At 37.6% G+C, this 20,816-nt stretch overlaps 1 protein-coding gene across 6 annotated transcripts in view; it reads left to right on the forward strand.

Moving 5' to 3' along the window:
- TENM4 (teneurin transmembrane protein 4) overlaps positions 1 to 20,816 on the forward strand; it is a 1,678,763-nt gene that overhangs the window by 226,404 nt on the left and 1,431,543 nt on the right. For all 6 annotated transcript variants that reach the window (XM_066989940.1, XM_066989945.1, XM_066989941.1 and 3 more), the window contains exon 2: positions 2,250 to 2,299. The gene's annotated coding sequence lies outside the window, so the exon portion shown is untranslated. The remainder of the gene's footprint in view (positions 1 to 2,249; positions 2,300 to 20,816) is intronic.

Below are 20,816 nucleotides of genomic sequence, written 5' to 3' on the forward strand. Positions count from 1 at the left end.
GAATTTTATTATTTACTTTTGTGTCAGTTTAATGACTTTGTTCTTTAATCCCTGAGTTGATTTAATTTTTGTAATTAGTTTCTGAGTTGAAACTTCAAAAAAGAGCTGAAACATTTCTACTCCAATGGTCTGTTTTCAATAAACTTTCAAATATTAAATTAAGCTATAAGTCAGAAGTTGCGTTTTTTACTTTTTTCAGAGTAACACTTCATATTGGCTAATGTATATTTATATAAGTATATATATATAACTGTACTTAAATGAATGCATACATAAATTATGTATGTATTATGGATGTATTATGGAGCAGATTATCTTGAGGGTCATCACACGGCACTTGCAGGGCAAGCAGGCGATCAGGCCCAGTCAGCATGGGTTTATGAAAGGCAGGTCCTGCTTGACGAACCTGATCTCCTTCTATGACCAAGTGACGCGCTTGGTGGATGAGGGAAAGGCTGTGGATGTGGTTTACCTTGACCTCAGTAAGGCTTTTGACACCGTTCCCCACAACATTCTCCTCAAGAAACTGGCTGCTCGGGGCTTGGACTGGCGTACGCTTCGCTGGGTTAGAAACTGGCTGGATGGCCGGGCCCAGAGAGTTGTGGTGAATGGAGCCAAATCCAGTTGGAGGCTGGTCACTAGTGGTGTCCCCCAGGGCTCGGTACTGGGGCCAGTCCTCTTTAATATCTTTATCGATGATCTGGATGAGGGCGTCCAGTGCACCCTCAGTAAGTTTGCAGATGACACCAAGCTAAGTGCGTGTGTCGATCTGCTTGAGGGCAGGAAGGCTCTGCAGGAGGATCTGGATAGGCTGGAGCGATGGGCTGAGGTCAACTGTATGAAGTTCAACAAGGCCAAGTGCCGGGTCCTGCACCTGGGGCGCAACAACCCCAAGCAGAGCTACAGGCTGGGAGATGAGTGGCTGGAAAGCTGCCTGGCCGAGTGGGACCTGGGAGTATTGGTTGATAGTCGGCTGAATATGAGCCAGCAGTGTGCTCAGGTGGCCAAGAAGGCCAACAGCATCCTGGCCTGCATAAGAAGCAGTGTGGCCAGCAGGTCTAGGGAAGTGATTGTGCCCCTGTACTCGGCTCTGGTGAGGCCGCACCTCGAGTACTGTGTTCAGTTTTGGGCCCCTCGCTACAGGAAGGACATGGACGTGCTCGAGCGAGTCCAGAGAAGGGCGACCAAGCTGGTGAGGGGTCTGGAGAACAAGTCTTATGAGGAGCGGCTGAGGGAGCTGGGGTTGTTCAGCCTGGAGAAGAGGAGGCTCAGGGGCGACCTTATCGCTCTCTACAGCTACCTTAAAGGAGGCTGTAAAGAGGTGGGGGTTGGTCTGTTCTCCTACGTGCCTGGTGACAGGACGAGGGAGAATGGGCGAAAGTTGCGACAGGGGAGTTTTAGGTTGGATGTTAGGAAGTACTTCTTTACTGAAAGGGTTATTAAGCATTGGAACGGGCTGCCCAGGGAGGTGGTGGAGTCACCATCCCTGGAGGTCTTTAAAAGATGTTTAGATGTAGAGCTTAGCGATATGGTTTAGTGGAGTACTTAGTGTTAGGTCGGAGGTTGGACTCGATGATCTTGAGGTCTCTTCCAACCTAGAAATCTGTGATACTGTGATACTGTGATAAATTAATACATATATGTATGTATACATGTATGTATGTGAATTTCTCTCTTTACATGTTAGTGTGTTTCAGTGTATGGCATCAAGGTACAAAGTCAAGGGGCCTTTATTTTTATGGTAGTCCCATTTGTTACTAAACAAGACTATAAGATTTTAACTGTGTTTAATATCTTTTGTTGAATTCATCTGTTAAATAGAAACAAGTGACATACAATCAAGTCCTTGACGAAGAACAGAACTTAAATCAGGATGCCTGACTTACCCCACATATCCTATGATTATAGGAAATTGCTTAACTGTTATAATATGCCACAGAAATTTAAGAAATCTAATTTTGTGTAGTTTGGTAGTTTCATAACAGTTTATAAAACACATAGTTTATTCATTTTATAGATAGGTATTGTTAAGATAAGACTGCAAAAACATGGTTATCTGCATTAAAACCTGTGAGCATATTCCCTTCTGCTCTAAATCCATGTCATCACAGAGGACTAGGGAAGCAGTACTGATGTGCGTGAGGTGACTCCACTCACCTGAGGCATCTGATTCACTGGAACTTTCCTCTAACTCCTACCTTGCTGTGTAGAGCAACTGAGAAAATTCTCTTTGCTTCCTCTTTCCCCAGGCTCCAACTGCTGTTAAGAAAACTGGCATTAAAATACTACTGATGGATTGGTAAGTCATTTTTGTCTTAAATCATTACAGTTTAATATTTTCAACTTGTTGTGTTTGAATGTTTGTTTTTCTTGGATTGTTTATTTAGTAACACCACAAAATCCAATTTAATTCTAAAATTAATTCAATTCATTGTAATACCAGCATAACATTCAATCATGGCTTCAGAAGCAAGTTTGCCCTTGCAAATGAGCATCCACACTTGAACAAAATGGATTGTCTTTTACCTTCTTCCTTTGCAAAATACTTAGGTTTTAGGTCAATTGTACACATCTCTGATTGTGTTGGAAATGAGGTTGCATAACTTCTCTCAGCAGCGCAGTTCATCTGTCATTCCTAAAACTCATACACTATCTTGGCAGAAATATATGTGGTGTCAGAGTTAAAATACACACACAGAATTTCAAACTTGATAGGTTTTAGAGATATTGTTGAGGTATCAGGATGTTTTTCAGGACCAGATTGTCTTCCATCAAAGTCATTGTGTTTTAAAGTTAACAATTTGCTGAGTTTTAATTTATTTACTATTTTGAAGCTGTTCCTATTATCTCTAATAGAAATCTTGTACTGGAGTTAGCACTGAGGAATTTAGCCATTTTTAACTATGTTTTTACTGTGTTTTGTTGCCTGTTGATGTAACGAAAAGTAAAATATAGATCATCAAGTAGTTCTCTCATTATTTTGATGAAACAAAAATAATAATAATAAAGCAAAATAAATAATTAATATAAATGAGATACTGCGAAGGTATTCAACGAGACGCCTCTCCGATTGAATATACAATAGAATATCTTACTATACTAGGGTACAAATATAGTTATTTTAAGCTCTTCTTACACTTATAACTTGAGGCAACCTTTAGCACTGTCATCACAAGATGTTGATTCAAAAAATCTGAAAGTGCTATATAAGGAGAGACCATCAAATCAGCTTGCTCATTGATCCTTGACAAACTATTTGCATGCAACTTTATGAGACTTTACTGTGAAAAATATTCTTTATATTAAGTGAATGTCAGAAATAAAACAGGTGCAACATGCTATAAAAAAGTCGTAGATCCTCTTCTGTGAAATTGCCTCAGTTGCGGAGCATTTTTATTAGAATTTTCTATTGTTTTATTGGTATTTTGGAGGTTTTTTTTTTTTTTCTTTCTAGTGAAAGGATTGATGAAACTAGTCAACCAAATGAAAGGAAAAAAATTGTGCATGTTAAAAAAATAAACTAAAGTGAAAAGGAAGTTAACACAGGTGGCTCTGTTAAAACAAATGCATGAAATGCCATCAGGAAGATGCCATTTTTAACCTATTTTTCTATTAAGTTTAGCATCTGTTCAATACAAGATTGCAATCTTAAACTCATATTGAGAATGGATAATGTTTATATCAAATTATAGAATGATAACAAGAATGGCTCCTTGCCATGCATTTTTAAACTTATTGTCCTTTCTGTTTTCTGAAAAGGGAATCATTATGATTGAACTGTATCACATAGTTGAATTGGATATTTTTTTTTTTCTTACATTGTGTACAGAGGTAGAGCATGCAAACATTTTCCCTTGTGGCAGTCCCAGGTTAGCAGGATCCTATTTTATATGCTGAGGAGGCAGCTGTAGGAAATGTCACAGTTCATTTTGGGGAAATTGTACTGCTGACCAGAAATCAAATCAAGCAGCAAATAATGTAGTATTATTGGCTTGGTTTCTGCCTCTGTCTAACCTACAACGTGTTTGCCTTCACTTCATAGGCTGGTGCTGGGTCCCAGTGCAGCTGTGGTGCCTTTATACTAGGGGTCTATTCCCTTGGAAAACAGCTTACAAAAGACTTTAAGAAAAAAAACAGAAAATGTTGCCAGAACCAGAATAAGACAGTTCATGTGAAATATTTACATGAGGACACTCAGCCTTACATCTTGCTATCTAGTTGAAAATCATCTAGGTTCTGATTAGGTAGATGTCCAAACCTAGATGTCAGAGATTATACCTTTCAACAGATATCATCCAGCATAATTTAGAGAAGTTTGTGGCTGTGCATCATACCAATTTTACTACCTCTATACAGGCACTCACTGTTAAACTGGAGATTATATTCATCTGTATTGTAAAGCTTGAAAGGACATGAGCAGCAACATGTGCTTCATTGTGCACTTTCATGCAGCATCCACCACAGTATGAGGAATATCACAAAGCACAGTCTGCTCTCCGTTGGCAGTATGGTGGAAATCTGTAGGAGAAAAGAGTTCAGGTATGCAGTAAGGAGGTGTGTGGTGGGGTTTGCCTTCCATATCACAGAACAGCCCTTGACCCATACAGTTACTGATGGTGGTTTCACACTAATGGCCAACTAAACTCCACCACACTGCTTGCATTTTCTCAAAGGAAGGGAGAAGGGGAGAAAATATGATGAAAAAGGAAAGAAAAAAACAAGAAAAAAGAAAAAGAAAAGCCCATGGGTTGAGATAAGGCCAATTAATCAAAGGAAAAAGAAAGAGGAAAAAAAAAAAAGAAAGTAATTGTAGTGGTTGTTTGGGAGGACAGACCTGTTAGTAAGAAAAGCTCCTCCTCTCCTTCCCCTTTCACACTTTTTTTTTTTTTTTTTTTTTTTTTTTTGAGTGGGACATCATATGGAATGGAATATCTCTTTGATCAGTTTAGGTTACCTGCCCTGGTGATGTCCCCTCCCCACCTCTGGTCCACCTTCAGCCTGCCTCTTCTGAGGGTTAGAGGGAGTCCTGATGCTGTGCCAGTATTGCTCAGAAACAGACAAAGCATCAGTGTGATACCAATGCTGTTCTAGTTACAAGTGCAGAGCACAGCAATATATGGACTGCTGTGGATAAAGTTAATTCCATCCCAGCCAGACCCAGTACAACCTATAGATATGGTTTTAGATAAAGGGTCAGGTCCAGGTTCTAGTCCTCACTGTGTCACAAGTTTCTGTTACATCTGTACTAAAGTAGTTTAAATGGTGTAATTTTTTTCAGTAGTATTGTAAGGCTTTTGTCAATATTTTTCTTATGTAACTAGGTAACCCTTTCAGCTTTTATCCCACTAATATTTGTAGAGTTGCTTTATGTTTGGTCTGCTAATTTCAGTTCTTGAACTATAAAAAGGGGCATGTTATATGTTAAGTGAAGCCTGGATTCATCTCAGCTGACACGGAAATCCAAAGTGAGGAGTAAGCACTTAGCTAGTGAGGTTAGAGAAGCATCTCCGGAGGGCAATTCATTCTACCTCTGATGTGAATTGCTCTCAGGAGCTGTCTCTCCTTCCCCACTAACACCTCAGATAAACAGAATGATTCTGAGCACTTTGTTCTGTTAGAACTGCTCATAAACAAGACACAGTGACTTTCTGGTTATAATCATGTCAGAAAGCATCATAACACATTCATTTTCCTTTAGTTCCTATGTGAACATCATCAGCTTTGTATATCTTCTTTAAGGCAAGTTCATCTTGGACCACGAATTTTAAAAATTTGCAATATTTGTCTGCTCATTTTGTGTGAAGCGTTAGTGATTGTGTTTTCTTCAAAGGGATAAATTTCTACAAAGCAATTCTGAATACAATATAATGGAAAGAACACAAAGCAAGGCTCTTTTCAGTGGTACTCAATAACGAGACAAGAAGCAATGGGCACAAAAATGAAACAAGAGAGGTTCTACCTAAACATGAAGCACTTCTGTACTGTGCAGGTGATGGAGCACTGGAACAAGATTTACAGAGTTGTTGTGGAATCTCCCTCCTTGGAAATCTTCAAAAGATGCCTGGATATGGTCCTGGACAACCTGTTCTGGGTGTCCCTGCTTGAACAGGAGGGTTGAACCATATAATCTCCAGAGGTCCCTTCTGACCTCAGCCATTCTTTCATTCTGTGATACCATAACAATTCACTATTTGTCAGCTGAAGAGAATAAAGGTTTTTTTTTTTTATACATCTCTGATAGGTTTTCAACTTAAAATATCAGAAAATATATTAAAAACAAGGGAACACTGAAAAGTATTTCTGTTGGGAGGTTTAGGACTTCTATAGTATTTTAGGTCATTTTTCAGAAACAGGGAATTACTTTTTCAGTCATGATCAGTTGTAGTATTGTTTTATTATCCTGGACCATTCAAGTAGTTTTCTGTTTTATTATTTTTTTTTTAACTTATTTTCATCCACCAAATTATAGTCTACATCTCAATGTATTAGTAACATTTGCTATTCATTTGTTAAAGTTATGGTCCTTCAGTAAATGCTTTGAACATCTGCAGTGCTAACAGTTCAAAATAATACATTTTTAGGGTAAGTAATTCCTGAATGCGTAAAGTGAAACCCAGTCATCCAATTTCAAAAATTTAGGTGGGCAGGAACTTCAGGAGATCAGTTGTTCCAAAGCTGTACTCAGCTCATGACTAACTTCAAAGGTAGATAATGTTTTTCAATGTCCTGTCTCGGTGAGTTTCACATCTCTTCAAGGGTGGAAATTTCACACCTTATCTGTGCGAAATCACATTGTGAAGAGTTTTTTTTTTTTTTTTTCCTTATAGATATTTGAAATTTCCTTTACTTGTGAACATTGTCTCTTGCCTTTTCACTGTGCAACTTTACATTGAATCTACCCTCATCTTTAAAACCACAGTGAATTCTTCTGCCATTCTCTATAGCATCTATTAGTTTTTCAAACAAGGTTTGGGGTCAAAAAAGCAAAACAACATCAACAACAACAACAACAACAAAAAACATACAATGGCTACCATAACCAGCCCATAAATACTTTTGCCACCAAAATATGCTTTTTTTTTTTTTTTTTAAATGAGATGCATCTGCAGAGTTTTTATTTGTAAACGGAGTGAAATGATTTTCTTACATGTGTAACCATTTATGAAAGGGATCCATGAGGAATCCAAGCTAGATTAAGTATGATGGTGAAATATTAGTTTAATCTGCTGAAAAGGCAATGTCGAAGTGCCAAGTCAATGCTATCATACAAAAATTTCTGTTACTTATGATGACTTTGTAAAGCAGTTACCTACTCTTCAAGGTACATTCAAGAAAGAAAACAGTGTAATAAATCAGTAGCAACTCAGAAGAGACATGTTTGGTGCTGTGTATGAATTTGTAAATCTATATTAGAAGTGGAAATAGGATTTATATCCTACTGCTTCTTAGTCACATCTGCAAATATTAGTTTAAAGATGCAAACTTGTTAGTGTTGTCAAACCTAAAAAGTGCAAGGTGCAGCTGATGAGTGCTGAGCCTTGTCAATAAAAAGCAACAGCAAAGAAAATCAGTACATACAATGTAGTATTTACAGTGCAAAGTGGAATAATATACTTTGAAGAAGAGGTGATACTAACATTATCCACTGTACTTATTTCCACTAATAGTAAAGAAGCAAGGGCAACTGATGTATATATGCAAACCCCATTTGGATAATGTGATTGTCTACTAAAACTTCAAAGTTGTTTTGGGATGGAGCTCTCTGAAGCATTATTTCAGTTTCACCTTGCTTGACTAGTCATGAAGAGGCCAACATGGGTCTTTTATGCCTCTGTTTGCTATTTGAGGTAAATGTTGCTGAACTCTATGTTATGCTTTCTCGGCTTTGAAGATGGTGTCAAATAACCAATATTTTCTGCCTTTCTAGCTAATATCCTATTTGATAAGATTTTTAGAGGCAAGTCTAACCTTTCTGTACATTGTGAAATAAGTAACTGTCTGGATGACATACCAGTCTGGATGACTAAAATCTTGACCAGAATCCATTCCAGTTAGAAAGAAGTTTGGTGTCCATTGTGTTTTATAAATGGCTTTTTTACATTTTGTTAGTAACTTAGAATGTAAATGTAAATGTTTCTAGATTTATGAGCAAGAATCTAGCCCAATAACACTATATGAAACAGCTAATTTAATTCTGCTGTTTACTATGTAAATATTTAATTTGAGATGGGAATTTAACATTACATTAGAAAGAAAATACAAAGAATATTTAAAATCGAGCTTCCCTTGTGTATTCAGAACTCAGTTTGTATTCTGAGGTCCAGAAAACTATACAGTCTTTGTCTAATCTGTTCTGCAGTTGATCATTATATCTGACATAAACTTTTACAGAAATAAGTATTTAATACTTGGTCCTCCTGGTGGGTTATTTTACCCCCCGTCCCCCCGTTTTTTCCTCCTCAGCAGTTTGTTGTCTATGAAATTGCAAATTAGGACTATTTAACAGAATTATTACAGAAGTCCTACCTGAATTTAGAGTCCCAATATCTCATTAAGTAATTCATCCTCCAGAGAGTACGAGGATCAGTAGGAACACAAAAGTGAAATGACTTGCCTGAGATTAATAGAATAGAGTCTAGGAGAAAGAGCACAAAACTCCTTAGCCCTAGTCCCATACCAGGTGCTGTTGTTTTTCATGCTGCTTCATTTTCAGTTGAGTGACCAGGACTTCTCATGACTTATGCATTTAATACACTAGGGAAGAATTTGTAAAGCAGGCATCAGAGTTAGGAAGAGCTACAAACTAAAAAATAAACCATTTAAGATGATTCATTTAATATGATGAGTCATTAAGTCTTTGGGCATCCAGTAGGAGGTAGATTTCCACGCAGTAAGATTTTAAATAAAATGTAAAATCATCTGGGTCCTCTGTCATCACTGCAAGGCACTATTATTCATATACTGCTAATGAGCATAATTTATGACAAGACACAATGACACAGCACGAAGGATTCTTGCTTGAGGCACCAACAAACCTTGTGATGCTCATGTAGCAAGGTAATTGTAGTGCAGTTCGTACAGTGTTTGTGACAACAAATCCTAATCTGATATGATTATCCTGTGTTATGAAAGAACAAAGCTAAATTGAAATGATAAACCCTCAAGACATTCTGATAAGATTTTTTTTTTCCTGATATTGTCTACAAAACTTCTTTCAAGTCTGTTTAAGAGAGCAACATGATGATGGAAAATATAATGCCAGCAATAATCAGCTATATTTTAGCTGTGTTTATAGTTGTTAAGTACTTTGTGTTACACTTCTAACATGGAAATAACTTTGGAGAATATTTTTATTTATTTAATTTTTTTATTTTTTACTGACCTGTTTTTAACATTTTCTTTGTGAAGGGGAGAGAAGTTGGGTGGAAGTGTTGATCTGCTGGAGGGTAGGAAGGCCCTGCAGAGGGACCTGAACAGGATGGGTCGATGGGCAGAGGCTAATGGGATGAAGTTCAACATGGCTAAGTGCCGGGTCCTGCAATTTGGCCAAAATAACCCCATGCAGCGCTACAGGCTTGGCGGAGAGTGCTATGAAAGCTATGCAGAGGAAAAGAATCTGGGGGTGCTGATTGATGCTCACCTGAACATGAGCTTGCAGTGTGCCCATGTGGCCAAGAAGGCCAAGGGCAGCCTGGCTTGTGTCAGTAACAGTGTAGCCAGCAGCACCAGGGCGGTGATCCTCCCCTTGTACTCAGCTCTCGTGAGGCTGCACCTCGAGTGCTGTGTTCGGCTTTGGGCCCCTCACTACAAGAAGGACATCAAAGCCCTGGAAGTCCAGAGAAGGGCTATGAAGCTGGTGAAGGGCCTGGAACACAAGTCCTGTGAGGAGAAGATGAGGGAACTGGGGTTGTTTAGTCTGAAGAGGAGGCTCAGGGGAGACTTATTGCTTTCTACAACTACCTGAAAGGAAGTTGTGGGAAGCTGAGGGTCAGCCTCTTCTCACAGGTAACTAGTGGTAAGACTAGAGGGAATGGCCTTGAGTTGCACCATGGGAGGTTCAGGCTGGAAGATGAGGAGACATTTCTTTTCAGAAAGAGCAGTCAGGCATCGGAACGGGTTGCCCAGGGAGGTGGTAGAGTCACCGCCCCGGGGGTGTTTAAGGAAAGGTTGGACATGGTGCTTAGGGACATGGTTTAATGGGTGACATTGGTGGTAGGGTGACGGTTGGACCAGATGATCTTGAAGGTCTCTACCAACCTTAATGATTCTATGACACTATGGTTCTAAAAGCCTTGCTTAAGTCAAGGTAAATGACATGCACTGCTCTCCCCTCATCCAGAGATCCAGTCATTTTTATCATAGAAGTCAAACAGGTAGATCAAATGTAATTTATGATTTTCACATCTGACTATTCTTGATCACCTCCTCCCTTGTCTACATTGATATGTGTTCCAGGAGAGCTTGCCCCATGGTTTCTCCAGGGACTGACTGATGTAAGGCTAATCAAATTGGTGTTCCCTTTACCAACTTTTCAGCGTTCTCTGAGGATGTGTACCATTTGCCTTTGATCATCTGTAGAAAATAAATAGGATGACTAAGCTTCTCTCTCAAGGTGTCTGGATTAAATATTAGGTATTTTAGTTTCCTTACACCCAGAAATTTCACTTTTTTAGCTCAAAATTGAATTTCTCTAGCTTCCACTTCCAGATGTGATTTTGTTAGGAATTTCTCAAGCAGAAACCCCCAAAATAGGTATAATTATTTACATGTAGGTACTGCAATGAAGTGATGTCACCTTGCAAACTTCTCTTTAATAAACTGATTAAGCTATGCAAAATCTTGAAAGCAAAGGCAAGAAGTTTGAACTTCTATTTTAAATGGCTGTTTTGATGTTCTTCAGTCGTCTTAATCTTATTTTCAATGACTTTCACTATGTATTGTTTGTAAAATTATTAAAATGTATTCTTTAGTTATGCTGACTTTGCTCTAATAGCATGAAAGGCATCCAAGATTACCATTCCCATTAATTGGCTTTAATCAAGAATTTCTAGAATTTTCATTAGCTACCTAGCTAATGATAAAACTGCATCAATTTCACTGTCATATGATGCATTTTAAGTGATGATGCACTTTGTCTCTAGAATTATAAACTAGATATATTTAGATATATTTTTATCAGTACAATCTGTAAGAATCCCACTGGACATAAAAGGTCTAAAATATCTAGATGCCATGAGCTCCCATTCACAAAGACTTCCTAAACTAAATTGAAAAATCAAACGAAAGTTAGGAAAAAAATCCATTTTTGTCTCTTTTATTTTTCATTGTGAAAAGCAAACAAATAGCAAAACAACAAAACTAAGCACCTCAGAGAGAGCATAAATGGTATGACTAAAATCATGTAAGTGGTATTGAAATGCTCTTACTAATGTCTTAGTCCCAAAGCAATAGTCTCTTTCACTGAAATTGCAACGCTAAAAATTTAACAAATAACGTCATTGTCATTACAGAAGTGTATTAATACAATGATAAAAAATAGGTCTGGTCAGTTCTCATCCTAAGCATTTGTAACACTTTAAACAGAGATACAATGAAAATAGAAAATCTGTTTACTTACAGATAAGGGATTGATAACTGGGATTAAAACAGGAAAACAAAACAAAACAAACAAACAAACAAAAACTCCTCATTAGTCATTTATAGTGTTCTTTAGTCAAACTAATGGCAAAGGATCTTACTAGAAGAAAATGTAATGCAGGATTTTTATCAGAGGAAATAGGTAGCACTTTAGGGAGAGAATTACAGACTCTCTGGTAACATAGGACTTTGATATATCACATATTACTGTTACATGATGAAAGGATTAATAACGACAGTAATAACATCATAATGCAGCAAGACAACCATAAGCTATAAATAATAAACACATTAAATTCCAACGAGGAGAGAATGTAGACTAGGACATTCAATAAGCTATTATGAAATACATCTCAGTGTACAGGATTTCTATCCAGAACCTACACAGATGTGGTGGTTTTACCTGGCTGGGCAGCTGAGCTCCACCACAACCACTCTCACTCCCCATCCTCAAAGAAAAGGGGGGAGAAAATATGATGAAAAGGGCTCAAGGGTTGAGATAAGGACAGGCAGATCACTCAACAATTATTGTCACAGGTAAAACAGGTTCATCATAAAGAGATTAATACAATTTATTGCCAACTACCAACAGAATAGAGCACCGAGAACTAAAAGCAAACTAAAAACAACTATCTCCCATTCACCCTCCTCTCCCTAAGCAGCACAGTGGAATGGGGGATGGGGAATGAGGACTGCGGTCCGTCCCTGATGCTTCATCTCTGCTGCTCCTTCACAGTCCCTCTCTGCCCCTGCTCCACGTGGGGTCCCTCCCACGGGATGCCGTCCTTCCCGAACTGAGCCTGCAGGAGTTGCCCACAGGCTGAAGCTCTTCAAGAACTGCTCCGGCATGGCTCCATACCACAGGGTCCATCCCCCAGGAGCAAATTGCTCCTGCATGGGTCCCCCATGGGCAGCAGCTCCTCCCACCAGGCCTCCTGCTCTTGCGGGGGCTCCTCTCCACGGGCTGCAGCAGAAGAGACTAGGAGCACTGTGATATCTGTTTTTTGTTAAAACTGCATAAAGTTTGCATTTGTTAAAGAAACTAGAGGAACAATTATATTTTAAAAAGTGTTGGTGGTATACTTTTAGGAATCTTTATGATAGCTTGTTAATATCCAGAATATTTTCTTATATGGTTTGGCATCTTAAATGATTTTCCATACCCCAGGAATGGAAATTAAGCATCTGTTTCCTCTTAGCAGTTTATGGGAACTTTGATAGAAGCTCATCTCACCAGAAGATTAAACCCTTTTTACTGTAATACTTAGATTATCATGGAGTATTAGTGCCCATGAATATTACTGAGTTCCCTATGTTTATGCTAGTTTAGAAGCAAAATCAATACTCTGCCCTTAACAACTTCGTCTGTATAAGGAAGTTATATGAAATTTCCAGTAATAGCAAGTGGAAATCCATGTCCCACAGAAGCTAATAGCACTGGTTGCTTTTACTGTCATGGTGCTTGGAATTTCGTTTTGATCATTTCCATTGCCTGTATGCAGTAGAAGGGCTAGGTGCAGGCATATTATATATGTTTCACCAATTACTTAGAGGTAAATATATGCCTAGATTTGTCTCATGTTGTGCTTCCATTACATGAGATAAATGATCATAAACCTCTGCAAAAGTTTGTTGGAAAGGAGTTATTATGTTACTCATGCCAGGACAGGATACACTGGTATCTGAGATAACAGCAGTAGAAACTTTGGTCAAAAATACTAAATTGCTGTAATAAGACAGAACACAAATGGAAGCCTAAGAAACTTTGGTGGAGGATGGAAGGACTTGGGAGACCATGATTGTTTTGTAGCATTCCATTTCAAGAAACCATTAGTATGAAATGTTATAGCTAGACTGTGACAATATGTTATGGCATATCTCGTGTCAATTGTTTTCTCTTTTGGGAAGTAGAGCAAAAAAAGACATGTTTTTTGTGCCATCTTTTTAGTGGGATCCTATGCTTGTTGCATATATCAGCCATATGACCAGCCCATGTATGTGCCAGAAGAGATCACTCTTTTCCAATGTTCATTTGATTGTGCTTTAAAAAAAAGTCTCCATGGCCTTCCTATAACTGTCCTGGTTTCAGTTAGGACAAAGTTAATTTTCCTCCTAGTAGCTGGTAGGGTGCTATGTTTTGGATTAGGATGAGAAGAGTGCTGATAACATGCTGATGTTTTAATTGTTGCAGAGCAGTGTTTACACCAAGCCAAGGACTTCTCAGCTTCTCGCTCTGTCCTGCCAGCGAGCAGGCTAGGGGTGCAGCAGGAGCTGGGAGGGGACAGACCCAGGACAGCTGACCCAAACTGGCCAAAGGGGTATTCCATGCCATCTGACGTCATGCTAAACAAAATATAGGGGTGGCTAGCTGGGGTGGGAGGCCGGCTGCTTGGGGATAGGCTGGGCATCAGTCAACGGGTGGTGAGCAATTGCATTGTGCATCACTTGTTTCGTACACATTATTATTAGTAATACCATTATCATCATTATTATTATTATTGTTATTGTTATTATTATTTTCCTGTCTTAATAAACTGTCTTTATCTCAACTCACAGGCTTCACTTTCCCGTTTCTCTCCCCCATCCCAGAGAGGGAGGGGGAAGGGTGGGCGAACGGCTGTGTGGTGTTTAGCTGCTGGCCACGTTAAACCACAGCAGTAACAAAGAACTTTCTTGAAATAAATTATGTACCTTTAGATTTTATGCTCATCTTCTTTGGGCATTGAATTCAAGCCTCTAAATATGCATCAGTAAGGCAATCTTCTTACTCTGGGATGTGTTTTACCTTGCTAAACTAACAACTGCAAATATGATTAATCACTTTTCCCTCTGGGTCATTTATTATGGATGGCTCATGTAGTTACTGCGTAGAGCATCCTTCTAGGGTAGTGTGATAAAGTGAAGGCTTTTACAAATTGGATTCTTGCTTGGCTAGTGCCTACTGCCATTACCTGTGTGAAATTGCATGGCTGACTCTTGTAGACTCTGATATTTTGAAAAACAGTCATAATAACTCAAAAAAATAAATAAAAAAAAGAGAAAAGAAAGAGAAAGACATGAAAACCAAAAGTTTTTATATTATTATCCAGTCTCAAATTACTTTATCCACTGAGTTTTATAATTACAATATATAAATGGTAAATATCAGTTAAAAAATAATTTATCGATGCAATTGGACACTGTAAAAGTTTCATTGTTTTAGAAGTGCTGCTTAAAAAGAATTTTTAGCATGGCACACTTATTTAGGAAACATGTTTGTCAATAGAAAATATTCTTCTTTACAAGCAAACAAACAGATGAAATTACCCTTCTGTCTTTAAGACCTAACAATAGACAAGAAACATACATGCATACCAAAGCAGTTTAATTTAAGGAAGTTCATCAACTTCTTTCCAACTTTTAAGGAATTATTTTGATTTGTGATGGAATGACGTGATATGTCCACTGTGAGGCAAATATTTAGAATCAGTACAGTAAATATCTATGTATCCCTGTACATATATTTTCTTACACTATTTTTTGTCTTTTACGTCCATTATCTTCCTAAATGTCATTTTAGTAGGAAATGTTTTTCTCATTCATAAAAACAAACAAACAAACAAAAGACACCACCACCAACAACAAAAAAACTAAACCTCTATATTTTATTTAGACATGTTAAACATGTTAAAGGAAACTTCTTTAAAATCAATTGTAAGTAATACACCCAGGTAGATTGTGGCAAAAAGAGGGAAAGATAAAACTTTTTTTTTTTTTTTTTTAAGTTTGGTCTAAAGCGTCTCTCCAGTGACACATTACTGAATAGGTTTGAACTGTTTCCTCAGGGTATCAGATCTCTGGAGGCTGAGATTTTTGTCTTTGAGGCAGTACCAAATAAAACACAACTACCACTGCCTGTGGCCTTCATTCCAAAGTGAATCAGTTTTTGATTGAATGGAATGAGAACAAAATCAAGGCTTGGGGAAAAATGCAAGAAATACTAAAACTACATCTCTAAAGACCACTAATGTCTGTGATCCTAACACAAGAAAATTTTACCCAAATAAATTAGTTTCTCTTGATATTAACTGTAAATCTGAAATATTATCTTAATTGGAGTAACGTAAGAGCATAATACATGTCCCTTCAGTCTGCTATGAACTTACATTGACTTTCTTTACATTTCTTAGAAATATAATAGCACTTAAAGCTCTTTAGTAGTATCAAACATAAATATTCATACTATTAATGTTACTAAAATAGTGTAACAGTACGTGGCTTATATCTTATCATAACAGACATTTAATACCCATACCATATATTTAATAACCTAATTTTACCCATTACTTTGAAAATAGAATGTTATGTATTATGGTATGTTTGGAGGGACACTGAATTAAAGGCACTTTTAATAGTGCATAGGAGCTGTCTTGTGACTGACAGTGGTGTAAATGTGGGATTAAATTAAATTATCAGAAAGGTCAAATAACTCTGTGCAGGTCAGCGGTACCTCTAAGGAAAAGGAAAGTGTATGCTTAAGCTCAAAGGATTTGTAACGGAAGTATGAAATATGTAAAAAATTTACTCAGTGTGAAGTAAAGAAGGATGAAAAATATCCCACAGATTTCAGACCTCCATAGAAGTCTGAAGTACATGAGGATTCCCCTCAACAGAGATTTCAATTTTCTCCCAAGAATCTACTTCAAACACATTGGAGAATGCAGGCTTCCAAGACCCAAGATGATCTTAAGTAGGTTGGTTAAGGTTGCTTTGCAATGCAAAATCAACCTTACTTCTGGGCATTTGGCATCTCATTTCTTGCAGAAGGGATCTCTTCATTCAGAAAACTCTAACTATAAATAAATCTCAGTCCCTCAAAGTCTCTTCTGCATGAATTGCTTTGCAGTTAGTTTACAACCCCTGCTTTTATAGCTTGGAGATTTATGTATTTCTGCAAGGGGAGGTGGGGGAGCTCCAGACTATGTATTTTTTTCTGATTTTTATAATTCATTGAGATAATTATTCAAATGTGATCATGTTGTTAGTGAAAAAAAAATAAAAATAAAATAAATCCAGGTTGTCAGTTGCCTCAACCTCCTTACGTTTTCTAAACATACCAGTAAATTAAGGCACTGTAGGAAGACACAACTATATTACGGAGAGATCTAGCTTTCTGAAAAATTGTTTCTTGTTAAAAAAAATCAGTGCTAAAATGTCTGATTACTTTGGTGAACCTTGTATAGTATCAGTGATTCTTTTCAGTATGATAGTTTTATTTCGTTTTGTTTTGTTTTACACGGTTCTATTTAACAATACCAACAAGCAGTTATAAATATGGATACTGAAGGTTATATAATAGAATTTTTAAAACACTCAGTGAAAGGGCAGTGATATATATATCTATAGAACCACATAGTCATTCAGTGTAGAAGGGACATTGGAAAATCTTTGTTTCAACATCTGCTCAAAACAGGGTGAACTATGAATGTAGACCGTGCTGCTTACAGCATTTTACAGTTTGGTTTTGAAAAGCTCCAGAGACAGAGATCTCACAGCCCCTTTGGGCAACCTGCTAAATCTTCTAATCCTCATCATGAAATGATGGTGATTTCTTCTGCATCCATGCTGCACTGATGAAGCTTGGTTCATCTTCTTGATGACCTCCCTGTAAGCACTGAGGTGTTGCTATTAGGTATCCCCAAAGTTATTCTTTCTCTGCAATGTACAAGCCTACTTCACACGGCATTTCCATAGAGGTTGAGCGCTCCAGTTCCATCCATGTTGGTGGCCCTTGGATGATCTCATTTCAATATGTCAGTGTCATTCCTGCACTGGGGTGGCAAAACTGGATGCAGTATGTACATGTGGAGTAACAAGCTGTGACAACAGAAGTATAATCCCTTCCCTGATCTCCTGGCTCTGTTCCTTCCCACGGAGCCCAGGCTGCTGCTGCTTCTCTTTGCTGCCAGGGCACACTTCTGGTTCATGTCTAGGTCACATCAGCTACAATCCCCAAGACTTTTCTGCAGAGCTGTTACACCATCAGTTGCCATGTGATACCATTTGCATGGGTGTGGGGGTGGTGTTTAATCTCTCCCACATTCAGGACTTTGCCTTTGTCCAGCCAAACTGATAAATATATGGCAGCTGTTATTACGTTAGTTAAATCAGTTTAAGCAGATTGTATGGTGCACACTTAGCTCTTTTATTCTAATTATTATTGTTGAGTTGTTCAAGTGGAAGGCAGAGTTGCAGTAAAAATACTAGAGGAAAATGAAAAGTTTAGTAGCAGAAAGGAATTAAAACAGTAGAGTAGAAATTGAAAGGTAATATACTTGTGCCATGGGAGAAGATTCTTGGAGTGTCAGGCTGTTCTGTTTGTGGAAATCAACATACCAACACACAGAAAAATTATCACCATTTCAATATTTCATTGCTGAAATATTGTCCAAGATCAGTATAGAATTTTCCATATTTCCATCTTGGGGAATGAAAACTTCTTAGTAGCCTGGAGATCATTATTATTATTTTTCCTACTATTATTAAAGGTCTTGTTTTATAAGATGTATTCTGATGAGTCTATATACTCATGCAATCTAATAACTACACTTTATCAACTAATTGGGTGAGCTATATTAGGAAATTGCTCATCCTGAATTAAATATCACAGGTGCAATTAAGATGGCTCTCAGAAATGCTCAGGGCTGCCTTCACTGGCTGCTCTAGCTGGTATGGAAGCAAAAAGTCAGCCAAGCCTAAAATCAGAGCATGGCAAAAATAAAGCGATTGGGCTACTCTAAATTTGCTTTTCTTAGAAGTACAGAGATATCGAACATTCAAGGGTGGAAAAGACCCACGCACAAAGAATCAATCTTTGACATCATGGAGTTGACTGATTTTTTGCTAAAGTTTCAGTCCTGTGGTTTTATAAACTACATTATTCATCATTACTGGCTTTCTGCAAAAAAAGAGTTTCTAAAACTTACAGAAGCCTTGCACAAAAGTTCAAATAGAGTTGATCCAAACAAACCCTTAAGGAAAAGTCAGAAAATGTATTTTAAAATCCTCTTTTTCCAAACCCAAGTCATTTCAGAAATCAAGCAATTGTGTTTTACTTTAGTCAGTCTATTTTTTTTATTTTTTTTATTTTATTTTTTTTTCCCTCTTCATCACCCAATGGCAGTTCCCTGTGATTCCATTTTTCAAGTTCTGTGATAATCCCATAGCACATGCCACATCATCAGATTCATTAAAGAGCTTATATGATGAATCAATGGGAGTTAAAACTGGTCTGGACAGTGATGTGCTAGTTCATTCAGAGGCAAGTTAGTTCACCTAGTCCAGCCTTCATTTAAATTTAGAATCATTAAGGTTGGAAATGACCTCCATGATCATCTGGTCCAACCATCACCCTACTACCAATGACACCCACTAAACCATGTCTCTAAGCACCAGGTCCAACCTACTTTAAACACCCCCAGGGACGGTGGGTGATTCCATCACCTCCCTGAGCAACCCATTCCAATGCCTGACTACTCTTTCTGAGAAGAAATGTCTCCTAATTTCTAACCTAAATCTCCCCTGGTGCAACTTGAGGCCATTCCAATTTCTTACTTTACTACATCCCTTTTCACCCCTCTTAAACAACCAACTTAATCTTTTCCTGCCTCAATTTGCCTTCAGCAAAATAAGTATAATAATGATTTTCTTTCTCAAAAGGCTCTCATGCAGCTAAATTTATCCACATATACTTGTACATACTTATATACATAGTTATATATATTATATACACACACACATATATATAACATCAGATTTTCAGATACTCAATGGATAACAAACTTAAGTATGATGGAAACCTCTACTTCAGCTTGAGTGTTGTTTTTTTTTTTTTTTGTGTTTCTTTTCTTTTCTTTTTTCTTTTTTTGGCTTCCCAGGGGACAGTGTTTTCTTTTGATATGGGTATATAACCTCTAATAATTCTCACAGGATTTAGGATCATTCAGTAGGGGAAGAATACAATAACAGATAGAAAAACATTGCAGTTACTTCCCCTTGAAACTTTCATTTTACATGGCATAGTTTGTTTTTATCTTCACCAGTGGATCTTCACAAACTATTTCCTCTTCTTTTGAAAAAATGAAAAAAATTAATTCCTTTGGAGTTTACTACATTCAGAACCCTCATTTGCTCCCATATATAATTTATTCTGTATATGGACTTCCAATAGGAGATCTTTATTCAGCTGATGATTGCTGCCAGTATCTTGTCTTCATTTTCAGTGATGAAAAGATCTGAATTTATTCTAAATGCTTTGCTGTTGTCAAGGTGATAAACCACCAGCTAGGAAATTAATGGCATTCTCTCTTGGTATGTGTGTGTGAGAGAGGGTGTGAGTGTGCCTGCTCACCCACACATGCTTTTCAATCAACAAGCTTCACATGCAACATTCACTTTTATAGGGCAAAATCTTGTTTTGTCATGACATCTCAAAAATTTTTAGTATTTTTTTCAGGTTAGCCCCAGACTTAAATCAGCCTCACTGCCCTGGCAGATGCTCCTGAGTGGTGGCACAAACCTGCAAAGAACTTCTGACATTAATACGTAAATTTGGAATGTTAAATACATTTTGAAACACATGCCAGTGTGTTTAATCACTAGACTGCCCTACACACATCACACATACCACCTTTGATTGCAAGCAAGCAAGTAAACACCAATCAGGTCTCGAGGCATCAGTTAAAGAAGGCAACATTTGCATAACAGCAAACAAGATACTTATACTTTATGAAGGTTTAATTTTATATTTAGGATCCTATGAACTTGGTGCCACAAGATGTCAGTGCAGTTTAAGCAATGGCAGAGCACTCTCTGAATGTGAACTGCATTGAAAATGGGCAAAAGACAAAACATCTATAGTTAATTATAAGAAAAATTCACGGAGAAATAGGACTACAAAGTATACATAGTCTTTTTATTTTTATTTTTTCTTTTTGACATGCTTCTGGATTGTGCTCTGTATAATTACAATTATAATGAAAATAAATGTAAAAGCTCTAAATAGGAGCTAGTTTATATCCATGTCTTCATTCCACTTTTCTACTTATTCAACAGCTAATGAAAAAGCTGCATCTAAATACATTTCATTGCTCAGCAGAGCAGTGTTTTCTTTTCAGCAATTTGTTGAATTTTAATGCTAT

This window comes from Anser cygnoides, chromosome 1, assembly GCF_040182565.1.
Source record: "Anser cygnoides isolate HZ-2024a breed goose chromosome 1, Taihu_goose_T2T_genome, whole genome shotgun sequence".
Classification (NCBI taxonomy): Eukaryota; Metazoa; Chordata; class Aves; order Anseriformes; family Anatidae; genus Anser; species Anser cygnoides.